The sequence below is a fragment of the Pseudophryne corroboree genome, chromosome 8, assembly GCF_028390025.1.
Source record: "Pseudophryne corroboree isolate aPseCor3 chromosome 8, aPseCor3.hap2, whole genome shotgun sequence".
In the NCBI taxonomy this organism is placed as follows: domain Eukaryota; kingdom Metazoa; phylum Chordata; class Amphibia; order Anura; family Myobatrachidae; genus Pseudophryne; species Pseudophryne corroboree.
In genome coordinates this window covers 460,063,080-460,083,522 of record NC_086451.1, presented here as the reverse complement: position 1 = coordinate 460,083,522, position 20,443 = coordinate 460,063,080, and the positions used below count along the sequence as shown (strand labels likewise).

The following is a 20,443-nucleotide window of genomic DNA, read 5'->3' as shown; positions in this document are numbered from 1 at the left end:
CAGTACGTTAGTCCACGGCTGTAGCTACCTCTGTGTCGGCACTCGGCAGTCCATCCATAATTGTATACCACCTACCCGTGGTTTTTTTTTTTCTTTCTTCTTTGTACATACTACTATAGTATAGTAGCTTACTGTAGCAGTCTGCGGTGCTGCTGAGCTGACAGTGTCCAGCAGGTCCGTCATCAGTCATCATTACCTAATAAATATATTATCTACCTGTCCGGCTGCAGTACTAGTGATATTATATATACATACATATATATATATTGATTTCATCTCATTATCAATCATCCAGTCTATATTAGCAGCAGACACAGTACGTTAGTCCACGGCTGTAGCTACCTCTGTGTCGGCACTCGGCAGTCCATCCATAATTGTATACCACCTACCCGTGGTTTTTTTTTTTCTTTCTTCTTTGTACATACTACTATAGTATAGTAGCTTACTGTAGCAGTCTGCGGTGCTGCTGAGCTGACAGTGTCCAGCAGGTCCGTCATCAGTCATCATTACCTAATAAATATATATCTACCTGTCCGGCTGCAGTACTAGTGATATTATATATACATACATATATATATATATATTGAATTCATCTTATTATCATCCAGTCTATATTAGCAGCAGACACAGTACGGTAGTCCACGGCTGTAGCTACCTCTGTGTCGGCACTCGGCAGTCCATCCATAATTGTATACCACCTACCCGTGGTTTTTTTTTTTCTTTCTTCTTTGTACATACTACTATAGTATAGTAGCTTACTGTAGCAGTCTGCGGTGCTGCTGAGCTGACAGTGTCCAGCAGGTCCGTCATCAGTCATCATTACCTAATAAATATATTATCTACCTGTCCGGCTGCAGTACTAGTGATATTATATATACATATATATATATATTGATTTCATCTCATTATCATCCAGTCTATATTAGCAGCAGACACAGTACGGTAGTCCACGGCTGTAGCTACCTCTGTGTCGGCACTCGGCAGTCCATCCATAAGTATACTAGTATCCATCCATCTCCATTGTTTACCTGAGGTGCCTTTTAGTTGTGCCTATTAAAATATGGAGAACAAAAATGTTGAGGTTCCAAAATTAGGGAAAGATCAAGATCCACTTCCACCTCGTGCTGAAGCTGCTGCCACTAGTCATGGCCGAGACGATGAAATGCCAGCAACGTCGTCTGCCAAGGCCGATGCCCAATGTCATAGTACAGAGCATGTCAAATCCAAAACACCAAATATCAGTAAAAAAAGGACTCCAAAACCTAAAATAAAATTGTCGGAGGAGAAGCGTAAACTTGCCAATATGCCATTTACCACACGGAGTGGCAAGGAACGGCTGAGGCCCTGGCCTATGTTCATGGCTAGTGGTTCAGCTTCACATGAGGATGGAAGCACTCAGCCTCTCGCTAGAAAACTGAAAGACTCAAGCTGGCAAAAGCACCGCAAAGAACTGTGCGTTCTTCGAAATCCCAAATCCACAAGGAGAGTCCAATTGTGTCGGTTGCGATGCCTGACCTTCCCAACACTGGACGTGAAGAGCATGCGCCTTCCACCATTTGCACGCCCCCTGCAAGTGCTGGAAGGAGCACCCGCAGTCCAGTTCCTGATAGTCAGATTGAAGATGTCAGTGTTGAAGTACACCAGGATGAGGAGGATATGGGTGTTGCTGGCGCTGGGGAGGAAATTGACCAGGAGGATTCTGATGGTGAGGTGGTTTGTTTAAGTCAGGCACCCGGGGAGACACCTGTTGTCCGTGGGAGGAATAGGGCCATTGACATGCCTGGTCAAAATACAAAAAAAATCAGCTCTTCGGTGTGGAAGTATTTCACCAGAAATGCGGACAACATTTGTCAAGCCGTGTGTTGCCTTTGTCAAGCTGTAATAAGTAGGGGTAAGGACGTTAACCACCTCGGAACATCCTCCCTTATACGTCACCTGCAGCGCATTCATAATAAGTCAGTGACAAGTTCAAAAACTTTGGGTGACAGCGGAAGCAGTCCACTGACCAGTAAATCCCTTCCTCTTGTAACCAAGCTCACGCAAACCACCCCACCAACTCCCTCAGTGTCAATTTCCTCCTTCCCCAGGAATGCCAATAGTCCTGCAGGCCATGTCACTGGCAATTCTGACGAGTCCTCTCCTGCCTGGGATTCCTCCGATGCATCCTTGAGTGTAATGCCTACTGCTGCTGGCGCTGCTGTTGTTGCTGCTGGGAGTCGATCGTCATCCCAGAGGGGAAGTCGTAAGCCCACTTGTACTACTTCCAGTAAGCAATTGACTGTCCAACAGTCCTTTGCGAGGAAGATGAAATATCACAGCAGTCATCCTGCTGCAAAGCGGATAACTGAGGCCTTGACAACTATGTTGGTGTTAGACGTGCGTCCGGTATCCGCCGTTAGTTCACAGGGAACTAGACAATTTATTGAGGCAGTGTGCCCCCGTTACCAAATACCATCTAGGTTCCACTTCTCTAGGCAGGCGATACCGAGAATGTACACGGACGTCAGAAAAAGACTCACCAGTGTCCTAAAAAATGCAGTTGTACCCAATGTCCACTTAACCACGGACATGTGGACAAGTGGAGCAGGGCAGGGTCAGGACTATATGACTGTGACAGCCCACTGGGTAGATGTATGGACTCCCGCCGCAAGAACAGCAGCGGCGGCACCAGTAGCAGCATCTCGCAAATGCCAACTCTTTCCTAGGCAGGCTACGCTTTGTATCACCGCTTTCCAGAATACGCACACAGCTGAAAACCTCTTACGGCAACTGAGGAAGATCATCGCGGAATGGCTTACCCCAATTGGACTCTCCTGTGGATTTGTGGCATCGGACAACGCCAGCAATATTGTGTGTGCATTAAATATGGGCAAATTCCAGCACGTCCCATGTTTTGCACATACCTTGAATTTGGTGGTGCAGAATTTTTTAATAAACGACAGGGGCGTGCAAGAGATGCTGTCGGTGGCCAGAAGAATTGCGGGACACTTTCGGCGTACAGGCACCACGTACAGAAGACTGGAGCACCACCAAAAACTACTGAACCTGCCCTGCCATCATCTGAAGCAAGAAGTGGTAACGAGGTGGAATTCAACCCTCTATATGCTTCAGAGGTTGGAGGAGCAGCAAAAGGCCATTCAAGCCTATACAATTGAGCACGATATAGGAGGTGGAATGCACCTGTCTCAAGCGCAGTAGAGAATGATTTCAACGTTGTGCAAGGTTCTGATGCCCTTTGAACTTGCCACACGTGAAGTCAGTTCAGACACTGCCAGCCTGAGTCAGGTCATTCCCCTCATCAGGCTTTTGCAGAAGAAGCTGGAGACATTGAAGGAGGAGCTAACACGGAGCGATTCCGCTAGGCATGTGGGACTTGTGGATGGAGCCCTTAATTCGCTTAACAAGGATTCACGGGTGGTCAATCTGTTGAAATCAGAGCACTACATTTTGGCCACCGTGCTCGATCCTAGATTTAAAGCCTTCCTTGGATCTCTCTTTCCGGCAGACACAAGTCTGCTGGGGTTCAAAGACCTGCTGGTGACAAAATTGTCAAGTCAAGCGGAACGCGACCTGTCAACATCTCCTCCTTCACATTCTCCCGCAACTGGGGGTGCGAGGAAAAGGCTCAGAATTCCGAGCCCACCCGCTGGCGGTGATGCAGGGCAGTCTGGAGCGACTGCTGATGCTGACATCTGGTCCGGACTGAAGGACCTGACAACGATTACGGACATGTCGTCTACTGTCACTGCATATGATTCTCTCACCATTGAAAGAATGGTGGAGGATTATATGAGTGACCGCATCCAAGTAGGCACGTCACACAGTCCGTACTTATACTGGCAGGAAAAAGAGGCAATTTGGAGGCCCTTGCACAAACTGGCTTTATTCTACCTAAGTTGCCCTCCCACAAGTGTGTACTCCGAAAGAGTGTTTAGTGCCGCCGCTCACCTTGTCAGCAATCGGCGTACGAGGTTACATCCAGAAAATGTGGAGAAGATGATGTTCATTAAAATGAATTATAATCAATTCCTCCGTGGAGACATTGACCAGCAGCAATTGCCTCCACAAAGTACACAGGGAGCTGAGATGGTGGATTCCAGTGGGGACGAATTGATAATCTGTGAGGAGGGGGATGTACACGGTGATATATTGGAGGATGATGATGAGGTGGACATCTTGCCTCTGTAGAGCCAGTTTGTGCAAGGAGAGATTAATTGCTTCTTTTTTGGTGGGGGTCCAAACCAACCCGTCATTTCAGTCACAGTCGTGTGGCAGACCCTGTCACTGAAATGATGGGTTGGTTAAAGTGTGCATGTCCTGTTTATACAACATAAGGGTGGGTGGGAGGGCCCAAGGACAATTCCATCTTGCACCTCTTTTTTCTTTAATTTTTCTTTGCGTCATGTGCTGTTTGTGGAATGTTTTTTGGAAGGGCCATCCTGCGTGACACTGCAGTGCCACTCCTAGATGGGCCCGGTGTTTGTGTCGGCCACTAGGGTCGCTTATCTTACTCACACAGCTACCTCATTGCGCCTCTTTTTTTCTTTGCGTCATGTGCTGTTTGGGGAGGGTTTTTTGGAAGGGCCATCCTGCGTGACACTGCAGTGCCACTCCTAGATGGGCACAGTGTTTGTGTCGGCCACTAGGGTCGCTTATCTTACTCACACAGCTACCTCATTGCGCCTCTTTTTTTCTTTGCGTCATGTGCTGTTTGGGGAGGTTTTTTTGGAAGGGCCATCCTGCGTGACACTGCAGTGCCACTCCTAGATGGGCACGGTGTTTGTGTCGGCCACTAGGGTCGCTTATCTTACTCACACAGCTACCTCATTGCGCCTCTTTTTTTCTTTGCGTCATGTGCTGTTTGGGGAGTGTTTTTTGGAAGGGCCATCCTGCGTGACACTGCAGTGCCACTCCTAGATGGGCACGGTGTTTGTGTCGGCCACTAGGGTCGCTTATCTTACTCACACAGCTACCTCATTGCGCCTCTTTTTTTCTTTGCGTCATGTGCTGTTTGGGGAGGGTTTTTTGGAAGGGCCATCCTGCGTGACACTGCAGTGCCACTCCTAGATGGGCACGGTGTTTGTGTCGGCCACTAGGGTCGCTTATCTTACTCACACAGCTACCTCATTGCGCCTCTTTTTTTCTTTGCGTCATGTGCTGTTTGGGGAGGGTTTTTTGGATGGGCCATCCTGCGTGACACTGCAGTGCCACTCCTAGATGGGCCCGGTGTTTGTGTCGGCCACTAGGGTCGCTTATCTTACTCACACAGCTACCTCATTGCGCCTCTTTTTTTCTTTGCGTAATGTGCTGTTTGGGGAGGGTTTTTTGGAAGGGCCATCCTGCGTGACACTGCAGTGCCACTCCTAGATGGGCACGGTGTTTGTGTCAGCCACTAGGGTCGCTTATCTTACTCACACAGCTACCTCATTGCGCCTCTTTTTTTCTTTGCGTCATGTGCTGTTTGGGGAGGGTTTTTTGGAAGGGCCATCCTGCGTGACACTGCAGTGCCACTCCTAGATGGGCCCGGTGTTTGTGTCGGCCACTAGGGTCGCTTATCTTACTCACACAGCTACCTCATTGCGCCTCTTTTTTTCTTTGCGTCATGTGCTGTTTGGGGAGGGTTTTTTGGAAGGGCCATCCTGCGTGACACTGCAGTGCCACTCCTAGATGGGCACGGTGTTTGTGTCGGCCACTAGGGTCGCTTATCTTACTCACACAGCTACCTCATTGCGCCTCTTTTTTTCTTTGCGTCATGTGCTGTTTGGGGAGTGTTTTTTGGAAGGGCCATCCTGCGTGACACTGCAGTGCCACTCCTAGATGGGCACGGTGTTTGTGTCGGCCACTAGGGTCGCTTAGCTTAGTCATCCAGCGACCTAGGTGCAAATTTTAGGACTAAAAATAATATTGTGAGGTGTGAGGTATTCAGAATAGACTGAAAATGAGTGGAAATTATGGTTTTTGAGGTTAATAATACTTTGGGATCAAAATGACCCCCAAATTCTATGATTTAAGCTGTTTTTTAGTGTTTTTTAAAAAAAACACCCGAATCCAAAACACACCCGAATCCGACAAAAAAAATTCGGTGAGGTTTTGCCAAAACGCGGTCGAACCCAAAACACGGCCGCGGAACCAAACCCAAAACCAAAACACAAAACCCGAAAAATTTCAAGTGCACATCTCTAATGTTATACTGCATTAGATGTATGAGGAACAAGCAGAAGACAAGCAGGGTGACGGGTGGGGATCTGCCCGGTCTATGGCAGCAGCAGCGCTCAGCATTTCTCCTCTGTGTGGCTCCTCCATCTACAATGACAAAGAATCCAACGTCATTATCACAGAAGAGGCCGTAATAGGGGTATAACTATGTGTAATAACTATCTGTATAACATGGATCCCTCATCAGCTGTGATGTCATCTGTCTCTGGTTATACAGCAAAGAGGAAATCACTGATATACACACAGGAGACTGTAACATGTGTAACAAGGTTATAGTTAGTGTTTTGGGTCATGAATTAATGGATAGTTTGGGGATATATATATATATATATATACATGTTTACCTTAAGAATATATTTCTTTATTGTATATGTATAATATGTGAGTATATGCATGTTTGAAGGTAGAATTTATGAAATACATATTTATAATTGTATAAGTTGATGGATATATGGGCAGGGGCTTAACATGCAAAGAAGAATAGAGGCAGAGGGAAAGCAGTATGGGCTCAATGACAGCTGTCAGTGACCATTGTGTGAGGCACTGACAGCTCTGACAAGAAATTCTGAGGGGAGCACGAGCGCCCTGCAAGCGCTGTATTGGCTGATAACCTGGGGAGAGTAGCGTGCCGTGAGCGGGAAAAACTGGGGCAACACGAGACTCTTGCAGTTTGGGGGGTATTGAAACTGTCACTGAACTGGGGGGCCGCGTGCGGTGAGCGGGAAAAAACTGGGGTTCACGAGGACTGTTTAGGGCTATAAAAGAGGGAGAGCCGCGCTGGGTGTTCAGTGTGGGAGCCGCTGAGGAGAATGCTTCTCCCCCCTCTCCGCGCTGCACAGGAAAGAGCTGTGCTGTAAACATAGCGGCGCTGGAGTGGGAGGAAGATACCTACCTCTGTACCGGCAACCTGAAGTTCCTCCCTGCCGCTGAGAGTCCCGATCGCTAGAGGAGGCGAAGCCGAAGAAGGGGGACTGGAGGCGCGGCTAACCTAGACGGACGCCCCGTCCCGCCGTCCATGCCCTGAGGCATAATTAAGGGGCAGAGCAGAGGCGCTAATAACAGCTGAGGCGGCGCCCGAACATCAGTCCCTGCCCCAACACGTCAGAAAGTGGGGGGGACTGAGGCACGGTGATCCACTGAAGGGAGTCCGCAAAGAAGCCCACCTTTGGGGGAGTGTCGGAAGGAGGGGTCGCTGAAGACAGCGGGACAGCAGCAGTGGTTAAGTCAGCCTCCTAGCTGAAAGTAAGAGCGGGGGAGAGCTGTGAATTCCAGATGAATGAAAGAATTCAAATGTCCTCCAATTGGTGAGCTGATTGAAGAGGTGAGCTCTATCGTGATTGGCCCTCAGCTGGAGCTGGGGGTGAAGACAGCTAAGGTCTGTGACACTCAAATTTTTACACTGAAATAGCACCATCATCATACAATCAGACAATAGACAGGTGGTCCTACACAAGATAGACTTTGATGGGCACTTATTTGCTGGGCATTAAGAAAGAGTACTGCCTTATTACTTTGCTTTGTGCAGTGAAGGACAACCTAATGAACTAGTAGCAAACAACAGCCCATTTAACTCACTGACTTTTGCTGGTTTCCTAATACTTCCCTGTAAGGAATGTAATGGCAGGAGGGAAGGTGATATCTGCTACCAGGAAGGATCACTTATGTTATACAGTGTAAATTCTTATTTGGAAACGTATAGTTCCACAGACTAGTAACTTAGTTCAGCTATCAACAGGGTTTTAGCCCAAAGAGATTTTAAAGGGATCTCTAATGGGGGAATTGTTAACACATCTCTGGAGTTAATATTTTATGACAAGGAGAATTTCATATGGCAAAGATAAAATTCCACTTCACAGAGAGGAACTTTTGTATACAGCTAGGATAGAAACATAAGTAACCAACTATTGGGACAACTACAAGCTACTGCTACAGTGTTTCATGTAATGAGATATCCTTAACAGGAAACCACTACAACAGTATCCCAGGAACAGCATTTATAATTGAATCTATGACACTGGAATACAATTGCAATAGTGTTTATCAGCCACTGCTTAAATACTTCCTCCTCCATATAAACGGAGAATAGAATACCACTGTCAGTTTACTGAGTCCTTCTATACATGGAATGTTTGTTTTTATGGTATGGGCCCTTTTGTGCACATTAGTTTAACGAGTACCCGGGTAACTCAATCTCAATTGGACACAAGGGAAAGTTTTTTTGTATTGCATGCAAACTACTATGTATAGGATTAGCAGTAGTATATAACTATATATATATATATATATATATATATGTATATATTGAATATAATATTGTCTGTATAATCCACAAGACCTTTTATAAATGCAGAAGTGTTTTAATAGGATTATATAATTAAAATAATATTACTTACCGTTATCTGTGTTGCTTGACTTGGATCCTGGACATCTGTAAGAAAAGAAAGGTACAATATAAAATGTGATAAGTAGGTGATTTAAACACTATCACACATACATCTCATGGGAAGGGCTTTCCCAAGTGAGCCTTAAAATAATCAGCTTGGGTGGAGGCACATACAATGAGTAACCATCCCTTAAGGAAATACTGAATAGTATCATATTAAATTAGTAATAGGGAAGGAGGGTTACATTTGGAGGCACCGCGTGAGATCATTTTGTAGGATACTCAGGGACAAGTGAGCACAGTAGCCAAAATGCAACAATATTCCAGAACGCAGGTGGATAATTATATGGCCTGAAAAGGATGGAAGTGAAAGGGCTGCTGAACCCTTAATTGTGGGTGACATGTCTACTCCGGCCAGTGGAGATCCCTCCGCGACTGGGGGAGAAGGAAGTCAATCTCGGGGCATTGAAGAAAAATTAGGTAACCAATTAGAGGTCATAGCTGATAAGGTAGTACATCAATTGGAAAGGTGGCATTATGAAGGTAGTTACAGGCGATTACGGCTTTTTTCAGGGATACTTCCTGTGCCTACTGGCGAGGAACCTTATGAGGCCTGGAGGGAGGCAGCGATACAGCAGTCTGAGGAGTGGCATTGCCCCGATCATATAAAGAAACAAAGGATAGTAGAAAGTTTACGGGGACCCGCTATGGGAATTATTCAAGCTACTAGGAAAAGTAATCCTGGGGCTGCTGTGGCTGACTATTTTCAGGCCTTAGAATACACCTATGGGACATTGGAGGACGTAGGTGATTTGGTTGCCAGATTCCATCATACTTATCAGGAGATAGGAGAAAAGTTATCCCAGTATGTATATAGACTGGATAAATTAATTCATAAAATCGTAGATAAAGGAGGGTTAGCTCCCGCTGAAGTAGATAGTAACCGCTTGAAACAATTAATTAGGGGAGCATTAACAACTGACCCTGTAGCTCAGCGGTTGCGTTGTACAACTTTATTATTAGGAAGTCCCACCCTTAATGATTTAATTAAGGAAATTACACAGGAAGAAGCTTTAATCGCTAATAGAGATAAGACTCATGCCAAAGCTGTCAAAGTGGTGGTACCCTCCCCTGAGGCTCCAGGGTTGAGGGAAGATAAGTTAGTTACCTTGGTAGTGGAACAAAATAAGAAAATAGACCAGCTTATTCTTGCTTTAAATCAAAGGGTGGTACCCTCCAGCCTTACTTCCAGTAATTCCACTAGGGGGTTTAACAGTAGCCGGGGAAATTTTAGGAGAGGTGGAAATTTCATAAGCAGAGGGTGTTTTCGATGTGGACAGTTAGGACATAGAGCAGTGGAATGTTCTATAGACTGGGGAATGAATGAAGTGGGAACTAACGTTCAGTCAAATAATTCCCCTCATCAGGGAAACGATGGTGGGAGATTGGCGGGCCCCTCACCGTCTCCCAGAAATTAGATGTAGATTCAATGGGGAGTGCCCAGTGGAGTAGTTCTATTCCGGATGGTATGATAGGACCCGCTCCACGTGTGGTAGTCAAATTAAATGGACATCCATGCCCTGTGTTGTTGGATAGTGGGTCCCAGGTGTCCATTATATTCGAGCATTGGTATAGACATTATCTCTCTGATGTCCCTATCATGCCCCTGGAAGGACTGGTAATTTGGGGATTGAGTGAACAGAAATACCCTTATTTAGGTTATGTGGTAGTCAACATAGAGTTTCCTGAGGGATTTATGGGTGTGTCAGAGCCATTACCTCTAATTGCTCTGGTATGCCCGGAATCCCCAGGTGATAAAACTGTAATGCCAGTGATCATTGGGACTAATGCTCATTTATTTAGGGTTCTCAGTGATTGGTGTGTAAAAATGTGTAGGGAAGCGACTGCTATTACTATGGCGACTTGCCATGAAAAATACAGGGACGGGGAGTCTGAGCACAGAGATTCCTCACTGGCTCAGGGTCTGTCCATAGAAGACTTGACCACATGTTTCCAGGGGAGTGACATTGGGTTGGTAGAACAACATATTTTATGTGAGGAATTGATGAAACGAAAGCATGTCTTCTCTCTTGGGGAATGGGATTTAGGAAAAGCAAAAGGTGTGGAACACTGTATAAAGCTGACTGATGAGACTCCTTTTAGGGAGAGGTCACGCAGACTTGCTCCCGCAGATTTCGATGATGTCCGACAGCATCTTCAGACTCTCTTGGAAACAGAGGTTATTCAACACTCTGAAAGTCCATATGCATCCCCTATCGTAGTGGCCCGTAAAAAGAATGGAACAATTAGAATGTGTATTGATTATCGCACACTTAACCAACGCACTGTGCCTGATCAGTACACAGTTCCTAGGGTAGAGGAGGCATTGGACTGTTTGCAGGGGAGTCAGTGGTTTACTGTGTTGGATCTGAGGAGTGGGTATTACCAAATACCTATGAGTCACCAGGATAGAGAAAAGACTGCTTTTATTTGTCCTTTGGGTTTCTTTGAATTTTTAAAGATGCCCCAGGGAATCAAGGGTGCCCCGGCCACTTTTCAGAGAACCATGGAGCAGACGGTGGGTGATATGAATTATCGTGAGGTATTAGTTTATCTTGATGATATTATCGTTTTCGGGTCCTCTCTGCAGGAACATAACCACCGTCTGCTCAGGGTACTGGACAGATTATTAAAGAAAGGTTTTAAACTTTCTGTGGACAAATGCAAGTTCTGTCTGCCCTCTGTGACTTATTTGGGGCATGTGGTAAGTCGACAAGGTATTTCTACCGATCCAACTAAAGTTGAAGCAGTGAACGAGTGGCCTAGACCCACAAAATTAAAGGAGCTAAGATCATTCCTCGGGTTTTGTGGGTACTATCGCCGCTTTGTTCCCTATTATTCTGTAATATGTCGCCCTCTCACTGATTTGACCAAGGGGTATCCGCCAGTTGGTAAAACCTCAACGACCAAATCAATTAAAAAGGAGGGATATTTTAAACCATCTGAAGAGTTTGGGGATAGATGGACACATGAGTGTGAAGAGGCTTTCATCAAGTTAAAATGGAGTCTTACCAATGCTCCTGTATTGGCCTATGTTGACCCCACTCTGCCTTATACATTACATGTGGATGCGTCCTTTGATGGTCTAGGGGCCGTGTTGTACCAAACTCATGAAGGAAAGTTACAACCAGTATCTTATATCAGCCGGGGATTGTCCAATAGTGAGAGGAGATATCCTGTACACAAATTGGAATTCCTTGCTCTTAAATGGGCTGTGGCTGATAGATTTCATGAGTACCTGTATGGGGCAAGTTTTGAGGTGTTCACTGACAATAACCCCCTGACCTATGTGCTTACCACCGCTAAATTAGATGCCACAGGGCACAGGTGGTTAGCTGCTTTGTCTATTTATGATTTCAAGATTAAATATCGCCCAGGCATCAATAACATAGATGCCGATTCTTTGTCTAGATTATCAAGAATCAAGAGTGAACTAGATAGATCTGAGTGGATTGAAGTTCCTGCAACCACCATCAAGGGATTGTGCTTTAACATCCCATGTGTAATGGCAGAAAGTGGGGAATGTATTAGTGCCCTTGGAGCCTCTGACAAGGCTTTACCTCTGGCCTATTGTTGGTTAAGCCAAATAGAATTAGGGGGCTTGCCACACATAGGTCAAGGAAAGATCCGTATGGATCAACGGAATGATCCTGATATCTCCATTGTCATACTCTGTCTTGAGTCTGGTTGTGCTGAACGTGATATAAGTTCTCTAACACATGCATCCAAGTTATTGATGCGGCAAATAAAACAATTGACGCTAAGGAATGGAATACTGTACCGTGAGTCAGTTAAATCCAATGGGAAGTTCAAATTACAATTAGTTACTCCACAGTGTTATAGGGAAACTATTTTGAATGCATTACATGATCAGCATGGCCATCTTGGGGTAGAAAAAACAATGGGGCTGATAACTGACCGGTTTTACTGGCCTTTAATGGAGCGGGATATTGAAAACTACTGTAAGACCTGTGGTAGCTGTATATTGAGGAAGACTCTTCCCACTAAGTCCGCTTCTCTTATTAATCTTCAGAGCCATGGTCCCATGGATCTAGTATGCATTGATTATTTATCATTGGAAACATCACCAGGAAAGGAATGTAACATACTTTTAGTAACGGATCACTTCACCCGTTATGCCCAGGCTTATGTTACTTCTGATCAAAGAGCCGTTACAGTCGCCAAAACTCTATGGGAGCGGTTCTTTGTTCACTATGGTTTACCAGCCCGATTGCACTCCGACCAGGGGCGGGATTTTGAGGGAAAAATTATTCAAGAGCTCTGTCTTTGCTGTGGGATTAAGAAATCCCGGACTACTCCTTATCATCCGCAGGGTAATCCTCAGCCCGAACGTTTTAATCGTACCCTGCTCGACATGATGGGCACTTTGGGCCCCATGTGCAAAACACAGTGGAATAGAAGGATATGCCATCTGGTGCATGCCTATAATTGCACTAAGAATGAATCTACTGGGTACTCCCCATATGAATTGATGTTTGGGCATGAAGCCCGACTGCCCATAGATGTCTCTTTAGGACTTCCATCCCGAGATGCAAAGGGACAAACTCATTCCCAATATATCAACAATTTAAGGAAAGAGCTAAAATATGCTCATGAGTTAGCTCAAGAAACTGCTAGGAAAGCTGGGATAGCAAACAAGAAAAGATATGACCTGAGAGTGAAAGAAAATGTATTGGAAATAGGAGATCGAGTTTTAGTACAGCAATTAGGACTTCCCCGACGACAAAAATTAGCTTATCGGTGGAAGCCGGATCCATATGTAGTAATTGAACAATTACCTAACATCCCTGTTTACAAACTGCGATTAGAATCAGGGGAGGGACCCGTTGTTACCTACCACCGACAGCATCTCATGCCTATTATCCAAGATATTCGGTTTCCTGAGAAGGCTGAAGCAAAACCATTTAGACCCTCCACTTGGAGAGACCGTAGGAGACTGCAATCTATAAATAGCCAACATCAATTACAAAGAGGTTCTGTTGGTAATCACGATGATACTAATGACACTGAGGAAGGTGAAGGATATTTTTATTATGACAGTATTGGTGCCAGAAATGTTCCCCAGATTTCCCATTGTAGCTCCCCACAGGTACTGGAGGAAAGTAATTTGGAAAAAGATTGTGTTATGTCATCTAGAGAACACCCTGAAGCAGGAGAAGCATTAAATTGGGAAATTTCATCTGAAAGTGGGGTAAACGATTCAATTATTAGCACTAGGGATGGATCAGATATGGATCACATTAGTTCAAATGTTAGTGAAGAAATCAGGGGTAGTGACCGGCCAGTAAGGGAATGAAAGCCGCCAGTAGTGTTCACTTATCCTGAATTGGGTAAACCGGTGTATGTGCCTCAAATAATTCATCCAAGTATAGTCCTCACTTGGCCCTACTTTGGGTGGGACTCAATGAAAATACAGGATTTGTGGTGATCTGAAGGAAGGGGATGGAAGTGTTATACAGATCACCAGGGGGAGAGTGTAACAAGGTTATAGTTAGTGTTTTGGGTCATGAATTAATGGATAGTTTGGGGATATATATATATATATATACATGTTTACCTTAAGAATATATTTCTTTATTGTATATGTATAATATGTGAGTATATGCATGTTTGAAGGTAGAATTTATGAAATACATATTTATAATTGTATAAGTTGATGGATATATGGGCAGGGGCTTAACATGCAAAGAAGAATAGAGGCAGAGGGAAAGCAGTATGGGCTCAATGACAGCTGTCAGTGACCATTGTGTGAGGCACTGACAGCTCTGACAAGAAATTCTGAGGGGAGCACGAGCGCCCTGCAAGCGCTGTATTGGCTGATAACCTGGGGAGAGTAGCGTGCCGTGAGCGGGAAAAACTGGGGCAGCACGAGACTCTTGCAGTTTGGGGGGTATTGAAACTGTCACTGAACTGGGGGGCCGCGTGCGGTGAGCGGGAAAAAACTGGGGTTCACGAGGACTGTTTAGGGCTATAAAAGAGGGAGAGCCGCGCTGGGTGTTCAGTGTGGGAGCCGCTGAGGAGAATGCTTCTCTCCCCTCTCCGCGCTGCACAGGAAAGAGCTGTGCTGTAAACATAGCGGCGCTGGAGTGGGAGGAAGATACCTACCTCTGTACCGGCAACCTGAAGTTCCTCCCTGCCGCTGAGAGTCCCAATCGCTAGAGGAGGCGAAGCCGAAGAAGGGGGACTGGAGGCGCGGCTAACCTAGACGGACGCCCCGTCCCGCCGTCCATGCCCTGAGGCATAATTAAGGGGCGGAGCAGAGGCGCTAATAACAGCTGAGGCGGCGCCCGAACATCAGTCCCTGCCCCAACACGTCAGAAAGTGGGGGGGACTGAGGCACGGTGATCCACTGAAGGGAGTCCGCAAAGAAGCCCACCTTTGGGGGAGTGTCGGAAGGAGGGGTCGCTGAAGACAGCGGGACAGCAGCAGTGGTTAAGTCAGCCTCCTAGCTGAAAGTAAGAGCGGGGGAGAGCTGTGAATTCCAGATGAATAAAAGAATTCAAATGTCCTCCAATTGGTGAGCTGATTGAAGAGGTGAGCTCTATCGTGATTGGCCCTCAGCAGGAGCTGGGGGTGAAGACAGCTAAGGTCTGTGACACTCAAATTTTTACACTGAAATAGCACCATCATCATACAATCAGACAATAGACAGGTGGTCCTACACAAGATAGACTTTGATGGGCACTTATGTGCTGGGCATTAAGAAAGAGTACTGCCTTATTACTTTGCTTTGTGCAGTGAAGGACAACCTAATGAACTAGTAGCAAACAACAGCCCATTTAACTCACTGACTTTTGCTGGTTTCCTAATACTTCCCTGTAAGGAATGTAATGGCAGGAGGGAAGGTGATATCTGCTACCAGGAAGGATCACTTATGTTATACAGTGTAAATTCTTATTTGGAAACGTATAGTTCCACAGACTAGTAACTTAGTTCAGCTATCAACAGGGTTTTAGCCCAAAGAGATTTTAAAGGGATCTCTAATGGGGGAATTGTTAACACATCTCTGGAGTTAATATTTTATGACAAGGAGAATTTCATATGGCAAAGATACAATTCCACTTCACAGAGAGGAACTTTTGTATACAGCTAGGATAGAAACATAAGTAACCAACTATTGGGACAACTACAAGCTACTGCTACAGTGTTTCATGTAATGAGATATCCTTAACAGGAAACCACTACAACAGTATCCCAGGAACAGCATTTATAATTGAATCTATGACACTGGAATACAATTGCAATAGTGTTTATCAGCCACTGCTTAAATACTTCCTCCTCCATATAAACGGAGAATAGAATACCACTGTCAGTTTACTGAGTCCTTCTATACATGGAATGTTTGTTTTTATGGTATGGGCCTTTTTGTGCACATTAGTTTAACGAGTACCCGGGTAACTCAATCTCAATTGGACACAAGGGAAAGTTTTTTGTATTGCATGCAAACTACTATGTATAGGATTAGCAGTAGTATATAACTATATATATATATATATATATATATATATATATATGTATATATTGAATATAATATTGTCTGTATAATCCACAAGACCTTTTATAAATGCAGAAGTGTTTTAATAGGATTATATAATTAAAATAATATTACTTACCGTTATCTGTGTTGCTTGACTTGGATCCTGGACATCTGTAAGAAAAGAAAGGTACAATATAAAATGTGATAAGTAGGTGATTTAAACACTATCACACATACATCTCATGGGAAGGGCTTTCCCAAGTGAGCCTTAAAATAATCAGCTTGGGTGGAGGCACATACAATGAGTAACCATCCCTTAAGGAAATACTGAATAGTATCATATTAAATTAGTAATAGGGAAGGAGGGTTACACATGTACCTGAGATTACAGGAAGAGCCGTCACCTGTTCTGTCAGGTCACAGACAGGCAGAGATAAGTACAGAGACTACATATGACTCAGCTGCAGGTATATAGTATACAGACAGGCAGATATAAGTACAGAGACTACATATGACTCAGCTGCAGGTATACAGTATACAGACAGGCAGAGATACGTACAGAGACTGCATATGACTCAACTGCAGGTATACAGTATACAGACAGGCAGAGATAAGTACAGAGACTGCATATGACTCAGCTGTAAGCATACTGTATACAGACAGGCAGAGATAAGTACAGAGACTGCATATGACTCAGCTGCAGGTATACTATATACAGACAGGCAGAGATAAGTACAGAGACTGCATATGACTCAGCTGCAGGTATACTGTATACAGACAGGCAGAGATAAGTACAGAGACTGCATATGACTCAGCTGCAGGTATACTGTATACAGACAGGCAGATATAAGTACAGAGACTGCATATGACTCAGCCGCAGGTATACTGTATACAGACAGGCAGAGATAAGTACAGAGACTGCATATGACTCAGCCGCAGGTATACAGTATACAGACGGGCAGATATAAGTACAGAGACTGCATATGACTCAGCCGCAGGCATACTGTATACAGACAGGCAGAGATAAGTACAGAGACTGCATATGACTCAGCTGCAGGCATACTGTATACAGACAGGCAGAGATAAGTACAGAGACTGCATATGACTCAGCTGCAGGTATACAGTATACAGACAGGCAGAGATAAGTACAGAGACTGCATATGACTCAGCTGCAGGCATACTGTATACAGACAGGCAGAGATAAGTACAGAGACTGCATATGACTCAGCTGCAGGTATACTGTATACAGACAGGCAGAGATAAGTACAGAGACTGCATATGACCAGTAGCGGCTCTTGCCATGGGCAAGCAGGCTTTTTGCCTGGGGCGCCGCTACCCTGGGGGCGCCGCCACCGCCGTGGCAAGAGCCATTTCTAATCCACCCTCCCTACCTCCCTCCCCGCTCCCCGGCTGCAGCGAGCGCCGCGTGCGCCCGCTGCAGCCGGCGTCCCTGACTGACACTAGAGGTCAAAATTGACCCCTAGTGTCAGTGCGGCGCTGCTATGGGAGAGACGTCATGACGTCTTTCCCATAGAGAGGAGCCGGCGCACGGAGAAAGCAGCAGCGGCAGCAGCGGTCCGGAAGCGGAGCAAGGCTGGTAAGTATTGGTTTTTGTTTTTTTAGGGTTTCAAAGCGGCGCTACTACAGGGGGCACATACTGGGGGCACTACTACTGGGGGCACTACTACAGGGAGCACATACAGGGGGCACAGCTACTGGGGGCAGATCTACAGGGGGCACATACTGGGGCACTACTAATGGGGGCACATACAGGGGGCACAGCTACTGGGGGCAGATCTACAGGGGGCACAACTACAGGGGGCACATACTGGGGGCACAGCTACAAGAGGCACAGCTACTGGGGGCAGATCTACAGGGGGCACAACTACAGGGGGCACAGCTACTGGGGGCAGATCTACAGGGGGCACAACTACAGGGGGCACATACTGGGGCAATGCTACAGGGGGAACAGCTACTGGGGGCACAGCTACAAGGGGTACAGCTACAGGGGGCACTGCTACAAGGGGAACAGCTACTGGGGGCAAATCAACTGGGGGCACAGCTACTGGGGGCAAATCTACAGAGGGGCACAAGTACATGGGGCACAAGTACAGGGGGCACAATTACTAGGGGCACAGCTACTGGGGGCAAATCTACAGGGGGGCACAACTACTGGGGACACAACTACAGGGGGCACATACTGGGGGGCACTGCTACAGGGTGCAAATCAACTGGGGGCACAGCTACTGGGGGCACTACTATAGGGTGCACTGCTACTGGGGGGGAAATAACTGGGGGCACAACTACAGGGGGCACTACTAAAGGGGGAACAGCTACTGGGGGGGAAATAACTGGGGGCACAGCTGCTGGGGGCACAAGTACACGGGATTACTGTGGGCACGCCACTTCCCTATGAAGAAGCCACGCCCCTTCCCTATGAAGTAGCCACGCCCCTGTTTTGGGGCGTGCACCAACTGTATTTTACCTGGGGGTGGGGGGGGGGCACAGAAAACGTTCGCCCTGGGCGCCACAAGGTCTAGAACCGGCCCTGCATATGACTCAGCTGCAGGTATACAGTATACAGACGGGCAGATATAAGTACAGAGACTGCATATGACTCAGCTACAGGCATACTGTATACAGACAGGCAGAGATAAGTACAGAGACTGCATATGACTCAGCTGCAGGTATACTGTATACAGACAGGCAGAGATAAGTACAGAGACTGCATATGACTCAGCTGCAGGTATACTGTATACAGACAGGCAGAGATAAGTACAGAGATCGCATATGACTCAGCTGCAGGTATACTGTATACAGACAGGCAGAGATAAGTACAGAGACTGCATATGACTCAGCCGCAGGTATACAGTATACAGACGGGCAGATATAAGTACAGAGACAGCATATGACTCAGCCGCAGGCATACTGTATACAGACAGGCAGAGATAAGTACAGAGACTGCATATGACTCAGCCGCAGGCATACTGTATACAGACGGGCAGAGATAAGTACAGAGACTGCATATGACTCAGCCGCAGGTATACTGTATACAGACGGGCAGAGATAAGTACAGAGACTGCATATGACTCAGCCGCAGGTATACAGTATACAGACGGGCAGATATAAGTACAGAGACTGCATATGACTCAGCCGCAGGCATACTGTATACAGACAGGCAGAGATAAGTACAGAGACTGCATATGACTCAGCTGCAGGTATACTGTATACAGACAGGCAGAGATAAGTCCAGAGACTGCATATGACTCAGCTGCAGGTATACTGTATACAGACAGGCAGAGATAAGTACAGAGACTGCATATGACTTAGCTGCAGGTATACTGTATACAGACAGGCAGAGATAAGTACAGAGACTGCATATGACTCAGCTGCAGGTATACTGTATACAGACAGGCAGAGATAAGTACAGAGACTGCATATGACTCAGCTGCAGGTATACTGTATACAGACAGGCAGAGATAAGTACAGAGACTGCATATGACTCAGCTGCAGGTATACTGTATACAGACAGGCAGAGATAAGTCCAGACACTGCATATGACTCAGCTGCAGGTGTACTGTATACAGACAGGCAGAGATAAGTACAGAGACTGTATATGACTCAGCTGCAGGTATACTGTATACAGACAGGCAGAGATAAGTACAGAGACTGCATATGACTCAGCTGCAGGTATACTGTATACAGACAGGCAGAGATAAGTACAGAGACTGCATATGACTCAGCTGCATGTATACTGTATACAGACAGGCAGAGATAAGTACAGAGACTGCATATGACTCAGCTGCAGGTATACAGTATACAGACAGGCAGAGATAAGTACAGAGACTGCATAAGACTCAGCTGCAGGTATACTGTATACGGACAGGCAGAGATAAGTACAGAGACTGTATATGACTCAGCCGCAGGTGTACTGTATACAGACAGGCAGAGATACGTACAGAGACTGCATATGACTCAGCCGCAGGTATACTGTATACAGACAGGCAGAGGTAAGTACAGAGACTGCATATGACTCAGCCGCAGGTATACTGTATACAGACAGGCAGAGATAAGTACAGAGACTGCATATGACTCAGCTGCAGGTATACTGTATACAGACAGGCAGAGATAAGTACAGAGACTGCATATGACTCAGCCGCAGGTATACTGTATACAGACAGGCAGAGATAAGTACAGAGACTGCATATGACTCAGCCGCAGGTATACTGTATACAGACAGGCAGAGATAAGTACAGAGACTGCATATGACTCAGCTGCAGGTATAC

The 20,443-nt window shown here is 45.9% G+C and overlaps 1 long non-coding RNA gene across 1 annotated transcript in view; it reads right to left on the bottom strand.

Moving 5' to 3' along the window:
* Positions 1-6,213: 6,213 nt before the first annotated feature.
* Positions 6,214-20,443, bottom strand: part of LOC134949637 (uncharacterized) — a 121,067-nt gene continuing 106,837 nt past the window's right edge. The window contains exon 4 of the long non-coding RNA XR_010183182.1: positions 6,214-6,303. This is a non-coding gene — a long non-coding RNA (uncharacterized LOC134949637). The remainder of the gene's footprint in view (positions 6,304-20,443) is intronic.